The sequence below is a fragment of the Uranotaenia lowii genome, chromosome 3 (genome assembly GCF_029784155.1).
Source record: "Uranotaenia lowii strain MFRU-FL chromosome 3, ASM2978415v1, whole genome shotgun sequence".
In the NCBI taxonomy this organism is placed as follows: Eukaryota; Metazoa; Arthropoda; class Insecta; order Diptera; family Culicidae; genus Uranotaenia; species Uranotaenia lowii.
The window spans coordinates 192,756,016-192,768,354 of NC_073693.1; the positions used below are offsets into that span (position 1 = coordinate 192,756,016).

At 34.8% G+C, this 12,339-nt stretch overlaps 1 protein-coding gene across 7 annotated transcripts in view; it reads left to right on the forward strand.

Annotated features, from left to right (window-relative positions):
• The first annotated feature begins 4,428 nt into the window (after positions 1–4,428).
• The window catches only part of LOC129757752 (protein eva-1), a 672,047-nt gene continuing 664,136 nt past the window's right edge, over positions 4,429–12,339 (forward strand). For 2 of the 7 annotated variants that reach the window (XM_055755046.1, XM_055755052.1), the window contains exon 1: positions 4,429–5,987. The gene's annotated coding sequence lies outside the window, so the exon portion shown is untranslated. The remainder of the gene's footprint in view (positions 5,988–12,339) is intronic. The other 5 variants (XM_055755047.1, XM_055755049.1, XM_055755048.1 and 2 more) reach the window with 5 other exon arrangements.

Sequence of the window (12,339 nt, forward strand, 5' to 3'; positions counted from 1 at the left end):
CAGTGCTCTTTGCGACACATGAATGTTATAAAAAGTAACACATAGACGTTATATGAGTGAAATATTCATTTGGAAAACGCCTAAAAGTAGGCAGCACATTGTTGTTCATCATTTTTCTCCTATCTACCACCAGGTGTTAAAAAAATGTTCAGAAATATTTGCTAGACAACATTTTTAAATTTATTAAAAAAAACATTTAAATCCATAACATTATTTGTCAACGTCATAACTTTTGTCCTATATCGGTGACCGAGCATTTCTTCTGTACCGTATACGAGTTAGAAGTTGGAAAATTTTGATCTGAAAACAGATGAACATATGTTTAACACAAATCAACTAAATGAATTCAATTCCAAACTCACCTTCTAAAATCCGTTTTGCATGTTATTGTCTTTCCAGCGCACTACGTTTTGTTGTTGTGGAAGAGCAGATCATTTTTCACGCCAATAACGGTGCTATTTGTTTATTAAGTGTAGCTCACTTACTGCGGGAGAAAGATAAAATTTGATAAATATGTGTTCTATGGTCTTTGCGTCACAAAGGTTATAAAAGATACTCATGTAACAATGTTTGGCTCCATCAAAATTTCCTTGTTTCTATGGAACCTCGTGTTTATATTCCGATTTCAGCCATTTTGAATGGGTGAAATTTTTCAAGATGATAGGCATAAAAGCTATGTGTCAACTTTTAAACTTCATGTTTTATCCAAATATAAGCTTAAACTGTAACATTATTTTTATTTGCATCACATAGTGATGAAATAAATCAACGTATGTGTGAAAAAATATATGCTTTAAGTGTGGATTTTTTGCAGTGTACCTATTGTGGAACTATGAATTAAAAGAATAGGAGTTTAATGTAAAGAATCGATGAGGGAAACACCACAACATTTAAAGACTGCATAAGTGTACAATACCTGAAAAAGACTGTAATTTCATTGAAAAAACCGGATTTTTTTTTCAAAAGATGTAAAAAAATTTATCTAAAAAACTGGCCAAGTTTTTTTTTTCAAAATCGTTGTAAGCTATGCAAGGTTTCCACAAATTTAATATTTGAAACCAAAAGTGTTTAAAATTAATTAGAAACTTCCTAGTTTGTTTTAAAACATAAAATGTTTCAACAGCGTCAGCATTCAAACACAAGTTTAAATGTTTGTATGAAATTTGTATATCAATATTTTGTTGGTGATTGATGGAATTCTGTTGTTCTTATTTTTAATGCTGTTGAAGCTTTTTCTTTTACCAGACAAATTAGTAACAATCTTTTTATAAATTTACAACATTATTATAGCAACAACTAAGCATACGAATCAGGCCCAAGCAACTATATTTATTGCTGAATTTTGATTGATTTTTTATTAGATTTTTATTCGTTTTTGTTCGTTTTTAATTTTTGGAGGGCAAACTGAATGTGATCACGACCGAGGTTGTGAGGAAAATATCCGTATTTTTGACAACAAAAATCTGTAACTCTGTGAATTAACCAAAAACTTTATGACAGTTTTGTGTTTTGTTTAATAAAATTACTGAAAAATCTTTTTCTAAATCAGATTTTATAAAGTTTTCATGAAAGACTATAAAAAATTTGTAAAATCTGTTCATAAATCTGAATACTCTGTTACAGAGTATAGGACTAAAATTCGCTTGAAATTTAATGAAACTAAAACTATTCCGGAAACCACACAGCAAAGTTATAATAATAACTTTGATGTTGAAGTTGATGTTCTATTGCGTCAAAAATTCTTAGAATTTTATGCCATTACTACTGCACTTAGAAGAAACCTTTTCATGAATTCGATATACTTTGGAAACATACCGGTTTTTCCGGTTATATCGCTTTTATCAATTACAAATACCGAAATACCGGATGAGAAAAAACGGTAAAACTGACCACCCTACGGAATACCTGTAAGTAAACTAGCCAAATTGATAGATTCGTTCTTTCAAAATACACTTACATTATCACACGCAATACAATTACTCCATAATAGTTCATACGAAGCCATGGGGTTAGGTAATCTAAGAATGCATGTGAGCACTTACTTAGGCAGAAACTGCGATGAATCCGTGTACCCATGGTGGATAATTAACAACAATAACAACAATAAGGAAATAACGTGCACCCGGGCGATGTTTGTATTTTCTTGAATTAATTTTCGCGAGGAACAGTTTTATACTTCCTATAGTATAATTTTTTTACAAAAAGGAATCTGCTTTTACACTTTACAGAAATATTAAAAAAAAAAACAACTTGCTTCTTAAGCTCTAAGGATCGAAAGGTCATCTTGATCTATAATGTACACACTACTACATAATGTACACATTGTTCCTAAAATTACACCTTCATTGATGTTTTACTTTTTCCCAATAATCAATTCTTAATGCTGAAATCATAAAAAGAACGTTTTAGATTGTTTAAATTTTGATGTAAATAATCACGTGTTGCATAACAATCAGATTCCAGCATATATGACAGAAATTAACAATGTATCACTATGCTTTGCTTATTGTTGAATTTTACCTTAGACAGATAACTGAATTGTAAAAATATTTATTTTTTAAAAATTGGTCATTGTCCGAAAAATATTTTAACACCAACAGCTTTGGTGAGGATAGTGAAACCAATATAAAGATTGTAGATGATATCATCTAGCCAATCCGTCATAATGGGTAAATTTTTGCTCATTTTTTCTATGAGGATCAAAAACTTTAAACAAAATATTAGCTTAAGATTTACTTTGAGTTTATCAATTTCTTGTCATTGAAAAATATTGCGGATACATTAAATTGAAATTTAAATTGAATAAATGCTGTGTACAAATGTTGCATCTTGCCCCGTTTTATGGTACTTAATTATACATAGGGGAGATAAGGGCATAACGAGCATCCGGGGTTTAAGAAGTACATACTCCTCTTTGAGGACTTATTTCGTTCTTCCTTTAGTATTAATTTTTTCACCAAAAAAGAAATCTTCTTATCATCTTTACAGAAATATTTAAAAAAAACTAGCTAGGTTTTCAAGTGACGAAAATATTTTAATTTTTGAGCACCACGATATAAACTTTTATGACATTTAAATCATCTTGATCTATGATGTACGCATTGCCACATTATGTACACATTGTTTCTAAATTTTCACCATCATTTCCATAAGAATGACAACTAATCGGAGTGAAATTGGAGTGGAGGCTATTCTCTGTTTAACGCATGAGGAATTGAACAAGTCAAGCTGTAGTTTTATTATTCAGTTGACTTCATCCAGTTGAATTCGCTGCTAGATTATACAGTAGAAAATGCTCATCGTGCCCCGATTCCTGGTGCTTATACTGCCCCAGGGGGTGGGGGGGGGGGGGTTCTAATTATGCGCCTACAGTGACTGGTTTTCAGCTTTCGGCAAAAAAAAATTTAAAATGCATTTTTAAACGTTTTTATCTACTCTTTCAAGTTTCAGCCAGTTAAAATTTCACCGATATAGCCGATAAAATAATTTCATAAAATTAATTTACGGTGATTAACTCTTCATTTCAAAAAGCCAGTTAGGATATAGACTTTTTTATTGGCTGAACACGAAAAAATGATGAAACTCATATATAATAGCAGTTTTCTATGATTAAATAAGCGTTTTCCTTAAAGTGAAAATTATGCCCTTATCTCCCCTACCTCAATTTGATAGGAAAAACTGGACATCAAAATATCTAATCTTGTTATTATTTTGTTATTCTCTTCTGATCGAGTAATCATATGGGGCCGAAAACCGCTAAAGTTTTTATTTGTTTCATATAAAAGTTCATGAATATAAGTTTTTTTTTTGATAAATTAAGCCTACTGACAACTTCACTTGTTAAAATAATTATAGATATACACAATCGAAAATCGAAACTTTGCTCGACTTTGTCACTTATAGCACTGCTTATAGGTAGGAGAAACAGATAGAAAGGGAACGCGTGGTGTTTAACACCTCTACGGTTTGAACAGTACAAGCAAAAAAAAAGTTTTGTTTTCAACCTGGGCGTCGAGTGAACTGTGTTCATCGATTGTGTGAACGTGAACGGAAAAACTCGGGAAAATCCGTGGCACGTGCGCAGGTTTTCTCATTCCGTTACTCTTCTCCTCAGACGACGCGTGCCATGAATCCGAATGCCGCCAGCTGGTTGACTGGCTGGCTCTCTGTTGTTGCTTCTGGCAGTTTAGGTTTGTTTTATTTTGCTCTGTTGCATGCTGCTATAGGTTTCCCGCCCGAGTTGAGCGTCGGAATTTCCCGGGTGTTGTTATTGAAAAGTGCTCGAGAGAGGATGAATTTTACTCCGACGAACGGGTTCAGTCCGATTGGAATGTTTTTCTCGGATGAATTTTCGTATTCCGGACCACGGGGTTTCGTGAGGATGCGTTCGTGGGATTTGCTTTTGTTTTCATCAGTCGAAGGCAAACATTCGTACGGTGTGCACGCGAATTGGAACTTTCCTTTTGGCTCCAGAGGACACATCCCGATTCGCTCTAAAGGATTTGAGTGTGGGCGACTGTGAGGAGAGAGAGAGAGAGTGAGTCTCGTCTTGCGTGAGGACGCGCGCGATTTTCCCGACTATCGTGGCTAGGTGTCGTCGTGTCGATTGGCCATTGTGTGTGGATTGGATGCTGTGAGTGACAAAAATCGGAAATGGGTGGCGGAATTCGCGCGGGCGGTTTTTCTTTCGCATTTCATTGAGCTGTCGATGCTTTCTGTGGTTTTGCGAAAACGGGAAAATAGATATCGGTTTGCGTATGGTTTTTACCCGCTAGATTAACCATTATCTAAACAGTGAGACAGGCGGTTGATGGGATTGTGGAGTACTGGGTACACGTGCTCTGTCGTACAATCGGAATTCAAACCAAATGTGGAATAATTTGCGCGTACTCTAAAAATAAATTGGAAACCGCGAATAACGCGCGGAAGAAAACGAATTTAGCGTGCGTGCTTAGAGGGAGCTGAAGAGTTGGGCCAAGTGTGCGAGTTGAGCGTTCTATGCGGTGACACATCTACGGTTCAACGATTTTTGCCGTTTGAGGGCTTTGAAGGTGTGTTTTCTTAGTGCAGTTTGCGGTGGGGTTTATGGTGCGATTTAGGATGAATATCGTTGTATGTTTAGGCTGGTTTAAACCTACGGAATAACAATAACACTTTGGATACACATATACTTAGGCGCCACCCAGAGCGTAGAGCGTCGGTGAAAAGCAGCAGAAATGTCACCCATCCGACCGATAAAGGCAGCATAATTGAATGACGAAAATTGGATTACATTACCGTTGGAGAAGGATCATCAAACCAACAGGATCTAAAAGGTTCCACTTTTGGGCATTGTGTTGGGTTTCCATTTTTTCCTCGGCATCTGTCGGTTTTTGTCAAGTCTGAAGAGCCGGAATCGTAATACACTCAGTGTTTGATGCTATGAAATATGGTTGAAGCTTGATTACAACAGTGCCACAGTGTATCCCAGCAGTATTATTGTTGCTGTATTTACCGGTCCTATGCTGATGTTGAATATATAATCTGAAAGCTCTCGTTTAACGCGGTCGGTGTATAATTAAAGTGATCTCAACAGCATATGCGGCAAGTTTTACGACGTCGGGAAACCGTTGTCAACAGTTGGTGCTTTTCTCCAGTGGAAGAGAAAGTATGTATCCTGTGAAAAATGGGTAAAATTTGGGAAATTTAATGAAAAAAGTGACAAAAGAAACCTCCACATTACTACTACCAGCAGTTTTACCTCGTACCGGATGCTTAGCGTTTACTGTTCTTCTTGAGAGCATTGAGGGTGTGATGATGGTCGCTAAATGTAATTAAAGAAGCACTTTTTACTCAGTTCCGGTGATATCTGTTTCTGGAGAAGAAGAAAAAAAAATCACGAAGCAAAAGTGTGACGGCGGAAGTTCAAAGAGTAACGTTAAATAAATTAGTTTTCTTTGCTTCGAGTGTTGCAAAAATGATTCCAGCGTCGATGTCGGAGATGATGGGTAGGTTTTTCCATATGACATAAGGGTTGTCACCTTCGATAAAAAAAAAATCTGTTGACATGATGGATGGTTCTTTAATATTCTTCCCTTTTACCACAAAATTATACCTAGCTACTGGAAACGTTTTTTTTTTTTTTGAGAAGAACATTTTAAACCAAACAAGGCGCATCATGTCGAACAAGCTTGCGGGAATCGACAAAACCATTCTTTGTGTCCTATCTTGCGGTGGTTCTGATCCTAGGGCAAACACATTCATTATTCGTCAAGAGTGTACTTAACTTTAAGCATTTCGCCATCTCATAGCTGCCGCCGTCATGTAACTTAACCTGAAAACGTGTACTATGTAGCCAGTAGTTGCGGGCTGTATGCATGGCACACGTCAGAAGCACTTTCATCCCGAGCACACCTGACTGGAATCCTTACCTGTTCCACACACATAGAAGTACATACATATAATGCCAGATTCAACACCCGAACACGGATTCTGGAAAAGAAGGAGGATGTTTGTCAGACAATTCCACGAGTTTGTCCAGCCATAAAAACCGAAGACGAAAAACTACCCACTATACACCGCTCAAGCCCGTCACAGCAGTGTATGTAGAGAAATAATTTATTCAAATGTAATCTAACTTTCATCACGGGTGCCCCTGAGTGCGGTTTGTAACTCCGATTCTCCATCTGTCTGCGGTGGGAGAACTCTGACTCTGACTCTGCAACGAAACGGCAGCAGCATCCCAAATTCTAGCTTCCTCGGGATCATTTTCGTTTCGTGATGTACTTAGTAAATAATGGGTGAATCCTGGCTTGGGCGTGTGGGTTACAATGTATGTGCTTTGTTCCTGAAATGAGATTACGCAAACCAAACACCAAATCAACAGCAACGAACTGCACCCGGAGACGACGTTAATCTGAATCCTCCCAAGTCTGCCGAATAGTTTGAATCGTAATGAACAAGTTTGTGTTTGCCGTTGCGTGCGAGGAGAACTACTCGGAAGCTAGTATGTTTGCCTAATTATTTATGAATCTAACTAACGCTGCATAAATCTCTTGAAGTGTGATTCAATAAAGTTGATTTCGTAACGGGTTTTTAAATACGTAGGGGAGATGAGGGCATAACGAGCACCCAGGGCATAATGAGCACTCCTTTTTTCTACATAAGTACGTATTTCCTTAAACAAATTTTCATAAGGATTTGTTGCGTACTAATTTAGTATTAATAGTAATTAATTTTTCGCCAAAAAAGAAATATCCTTCTCATCTTTACAGAAATATTAAATAATTGCCAGCTAGGTTCTCAAGTGACGAAAATATTATAATTTTTGAGCACCACCAAATAAGCTTTTATGACCTTTAAATCATTTTTATCTGAAATGTACGCAATGCAACATGATCTACACATTGTTTCTCAATTTTCAACATCATAAAATTTTTGATTTTTCACTATAATCAATTTTAAAACGCTTTTTTACTTTAATTGGTTCACTGGAGGCGAACAGAGCACTTTCAATGAAGGCATAATGAGCATTTTCTGCCGGGGAATCTAGCAGCGAATTCAACTCGATGAAGTCAACTGAATAATAGAGCTACAGCTTGGCTTGTTTTGTCTGTCGATTTGGCCTATTGGTAAGGTGTCGGAGAGGTAATCAGTAGACTCGAGTTCGATTCCTGTTCGAGGGCATTTTTGCACATACCATTCATGATTGATTTTTTTTATTGTTACATTATACGGCTAACAGCATCAAAGCATCAGCCGTCAAACAAAACACCAGAAACATAATGTATGAGCATGTGTTCATTCTTTGAATTCTACAAACAGACCTAGATTATTTTGTTATTGCTTTGTTTGATGAATCTACGCCTCACCGTTTAGTGCAATCATGATCATGAATGATACATGAAAAAAAAATCACCTCGACCAGGAATCGAACTCGAGCCTACTGATTACCTCCACGACATCTTACCAATTGGCCAAATCGTCAGACGATACAAGTCAAGCTGTAGCTCTATTACTCAGTTGACTTCATCGAATCGAATTTGCTGCTAGAATTCCCGGCAGAAAACGCTCATTATGCCTTCATTAATGGTGCTCATACTGCCTCGGGGGGTTTCTCATTATGCCTCTACAGTGACTGGTTTTCAGCTTTCGGCAAAATTTTTTAAAATGCATTTTTAAACGTTTTTATCTACTTTTTCAAGTTTCATCCAATTAGGCAATAGACTATTTGAGTGTCTGAACACGAAACAATGATGTAATTCACATATTACAGCTGTTCTCTATGGTCAAATAAGCGTTTTCCTTAAGGTGGCCATTATGCCCCCATCTCCCCTACTTTAAGAATTATGAAGAAGTCATCGTTCAGTTAGTTAAATCGTTATAATATTTTAATGGCATTTCGGCGAGATGAACTCTAGTAGAATGAAATTGAAAGATAGGAAATGATAGGTGGATAGTTAAAGCTAGGGCGCTTCTAGTTTTGGTGATAAGGCGTGTGAAAAATTCTAAATTGATCAGTTTTGGGTAAAATAGATCTTTCATAACTGATAAATCAATAAACCGACATAAAAACCAAAAGCTAATTTTTCAATCAATTTACCCTTCTTTTAACCATGGACTCAGACATTGCCAAGATATTCTTGTATCAGAGATACAACGCTTTCAAAAAATCGAATTCAACAATTCACAGAAATTCATTATATGGACAATGTTACTGCATACATTCAGGGGCAAAAATTATAAACATTTCTCAATATTTGTTGGCCTCAAAAACAAATGAAATTTCACCTTCATGCAATTCCCTAGGTCCTCCCTCTGTTCCTATGTTCTTTTTTATTCAAATTAATGATTTGATAGGGTTTTTAGCCATTTGTTCTATAAAGGCTTCCTCATATAAAATGTCCGTTTTTTTAATGTTCAAAAATTATTATAGAATGACCATAAAAATAACTCTAAAACTATACTTATACAAAGGAAAAAGTTGAACTTTAAAAAAAAACAACCCATTTACCGATTAAATGCTATCATTTTATCGGGAGAAGTATTTGTTTTGGAGTCTTCGAAAAAACAGATATTTTGAACTTTAAAACTACATTTGAAGTCTAATAAAAAATCTCTAACTACATGCCAAATTAAGCCTATTTGAAACTCAATTTTTGGCTTTCAAACGTAGAACACAGTTTTCAGAAATATAACTTCAGACTTAGTCTGTAAAAATTTCATGTTTATCAAAGTTCCGGTGATCAAAGTTCCCCCAGTTTACGGTACTCAAATTTAATAACTAATTTCTTACCTTTTTTTTAAAGTTATCTCGAAAACTAGAGCTGACCAAAAACCTTTGGATGCAGCGCTCCTGAATAAGTCAAAATAAGTTCTTAGATTCCTTGCACCAATTTCGCCAGGTTTTTAGATAAAAATAGCCCAGTTTTTCCGGCCCGGAAACGTGCAAAAAAATCTGGCAACCTTAATCTAAATTTAATAAATAAAATTTATGAAATCTGTAAAAAAAATAAATTAAATTTATAAATGTAAACTGGAACATTGACAAATCTGATTAAAAATCTCTGAAAAAAATGAATATTTCATTATTTTCAAACCTTGCTCAACATCTCATTGGAATAATTTCTTACGGAACTTGAAATTCAAAAGAAAATCACTGTTTATACAAAAAATGGCATCAGGAAATTTTTTTAATAAATTGAAAAAACTTTTTTGAACTGGGCACAGAAAATAAACGCTATGACTAAGCTCCATTAAATTTTTAAAATTGAAGTGATGATGACAGAAAACATCGTATCGGTTCGAACAGAAAAGGGTTTTTCTCAGAAAACAGTTCATATCTGTTTGAGTGTAAACTCACCGCTCAGTTGTGGTAGTAAGAGAAAGAGCTGACACTAACTGACGGGAATTTAGACTAACCCGAAACAGACCTAAAAGAGCTTTCGGAAGAAATAAGCTCTGTTCAGTATAGGGAAAATACACTCAGAGTAACAGCACTGTAAAAGATATGCTAATTTCCTCTCCGTATAATTTACCACTACCAAGAATTGCTTTACAAGTGTAGAATAAAAAGAAAGGTTTTTTTATACTTGATTTACAGCTGTTAGCTAGGTAGTAGGAACACAGTCTAAACCAAACTACCAACTAGTGTACTTTGCCCAATAAACCACCAATTATACGATCGGAAAATAAAGTGTCGTTATTGAAGTTAAGTTCGAATCAAAAGTAAACGTCGCGTTTCTAATCGTGTCCGAAATAGTTCCGGTGCCTAAACAATATCTTTTTCCGAACAACAGAAAGACTTTCAAAGTTTTTCGTTTTTAATAAAGGATGGAAGCAAGGATATTACGTAGTTGCCAAAAAAGAATATTTGCTAAAGATTTTAAATCGATTAAAACATTTCAATTATTGGAAAATCATCAAGATTTAGTGATGAACCTGGTCAATTTTGGCTGATTTAATCATCCTAAATCTATAAAGAATGTTTATGAACATTATTTATCCTTCTTCAGTTTTGTTTTTGTCAAAAATTTGTCGTTATAAAAAATTACGCAAAGCTCTGCAAACTATTCTTAATTTTATTTTAATGCGGCCCGCAAAAAGAATTTCAAATTAAATGTGTTGATTCAGAAGGTTGCTTACCTCTGTTCTCAATAATTAAATGTAGTTTCACTATCTTGGAAGAACAGATCAAAAACAGATCAACATTGATAATTTATCATTCAATGTATAGAAGAACGGAGAATACCAGATTGGCTAGTTGTAAAAAAATTGACAGAAAAGGCTGTTGAAAAGGTTTTATTCTTTTTTAGATTCTTTCTCCACCATAACTTTCAACTTACTTATCATTTTCGAATGAAGTTGGAAATTGAAAGTTGGAAGAAACTTAGTTAGCATACTTTACATCAAATCGTTGATTTTCCCTCTGATTTTTGGGGCCTCAATTTACGATAAATGGATGTAAAACTTCCATCAATAAATTTTTGTGTGAGAATCCTGGTTTGATTAATAAAACCTGTTTTCGCTATTTTTATAACAAATGAATATCGGAAATCTATTAAATTATCTTGTTAAGAAGGTAAGGACAAGTTGTTTCCAGATCAATAAAAAAACGACATTTAAGAACTTAAAAGTTATCACCTGAACGCAAATAATCTTTTTGAAAATTATCTTATTTAATTGAATAACTTTTATCTTTATTTCTCGATGTCTTAAGATATCAAGTTTCTAAACAAGATTTTTTAACAAATTGGATTAAAGTTATATATAATTCATCAATTCAGGGTAACATTTTTGCAGATTGGAAGAACCGGGACAACAATTTTCCCGGCTGTACTTTGTTTGAGCTTTTAAATAGCGCTGTCACCAGTCAGTACAGTACGTAGGTATCGCAACGTCCGCGCTTGATTTGATCTTTAAATTAACTTTTAAATTGCTTGCTGATAGAATGGAGTACATTTTTGTTTTACAGTCAACAAGCGAGGCGGGAAATTTTCATCCGCCTGGTTTAGTTTGACAAAGGAGAAATGTTGTAGAACAAGCAGCAAGATTTGGGAAGGGGAAATAGCAATTTTGAGTGGTATACGACAGTCTGTTCAAAATTATGCTGTGGACTCGGTTGATTTTAGTTGTATGTCCTCAAAACTGGTAGATTGAATTTCATTCGTTAATTGAATGATTAATATTAATTATTTCTCGTTCCATTTTTTTCCGCTGAGAAATAATATTCTGTGTTTCAAATTTAACATTGAATGGTAAAAAAATTCTAGTTTAGAAAAAGTTGGAAATTGATAATTGAACATTCCATTCAAATGAATTTTTTTTTTACTTCATCTGCGATTTGTACCGGAAAATGATGCCATGAACACGAAACCTTCTCTTATACTAGCATTACTAGAACGCATACAATTACCATGAATTTTTTTTCAGTTGATCCCTGGGCAAATGAAGGAAAAAATTATAGTTTAATAAAGCTTGCATAAATGAAGACTCTTTATTGATATTGTTACTTAAAATCAGGGTTGGTGAGTTTTCTACTAGTGCTGGATGTTTTTTTTTTTAACAATTTCGTTTATTTGAAACGGCTCGGACAGCTGGTTTTAAGGAGCCAAACACTTGTTTTTTTATTTACAATTCATTGTTTAAAACTATAGTTAGAGAAAAAATAAGGTAAAGAGAAAGTAGTCTTATATACGAAGATCAATAGATTTAAGGTAAAGGTATATTTCGAACATGTAGTCTAGGTCTACCACAGCCAACACATCCCTCACCGGGACGTTAGGTGGTTTCCCTCGGGCCCGAAGAGAGTCTATAAATTTCGCTCTGGCGATAAGGTGGTCCTCACAAGACCAAACAATA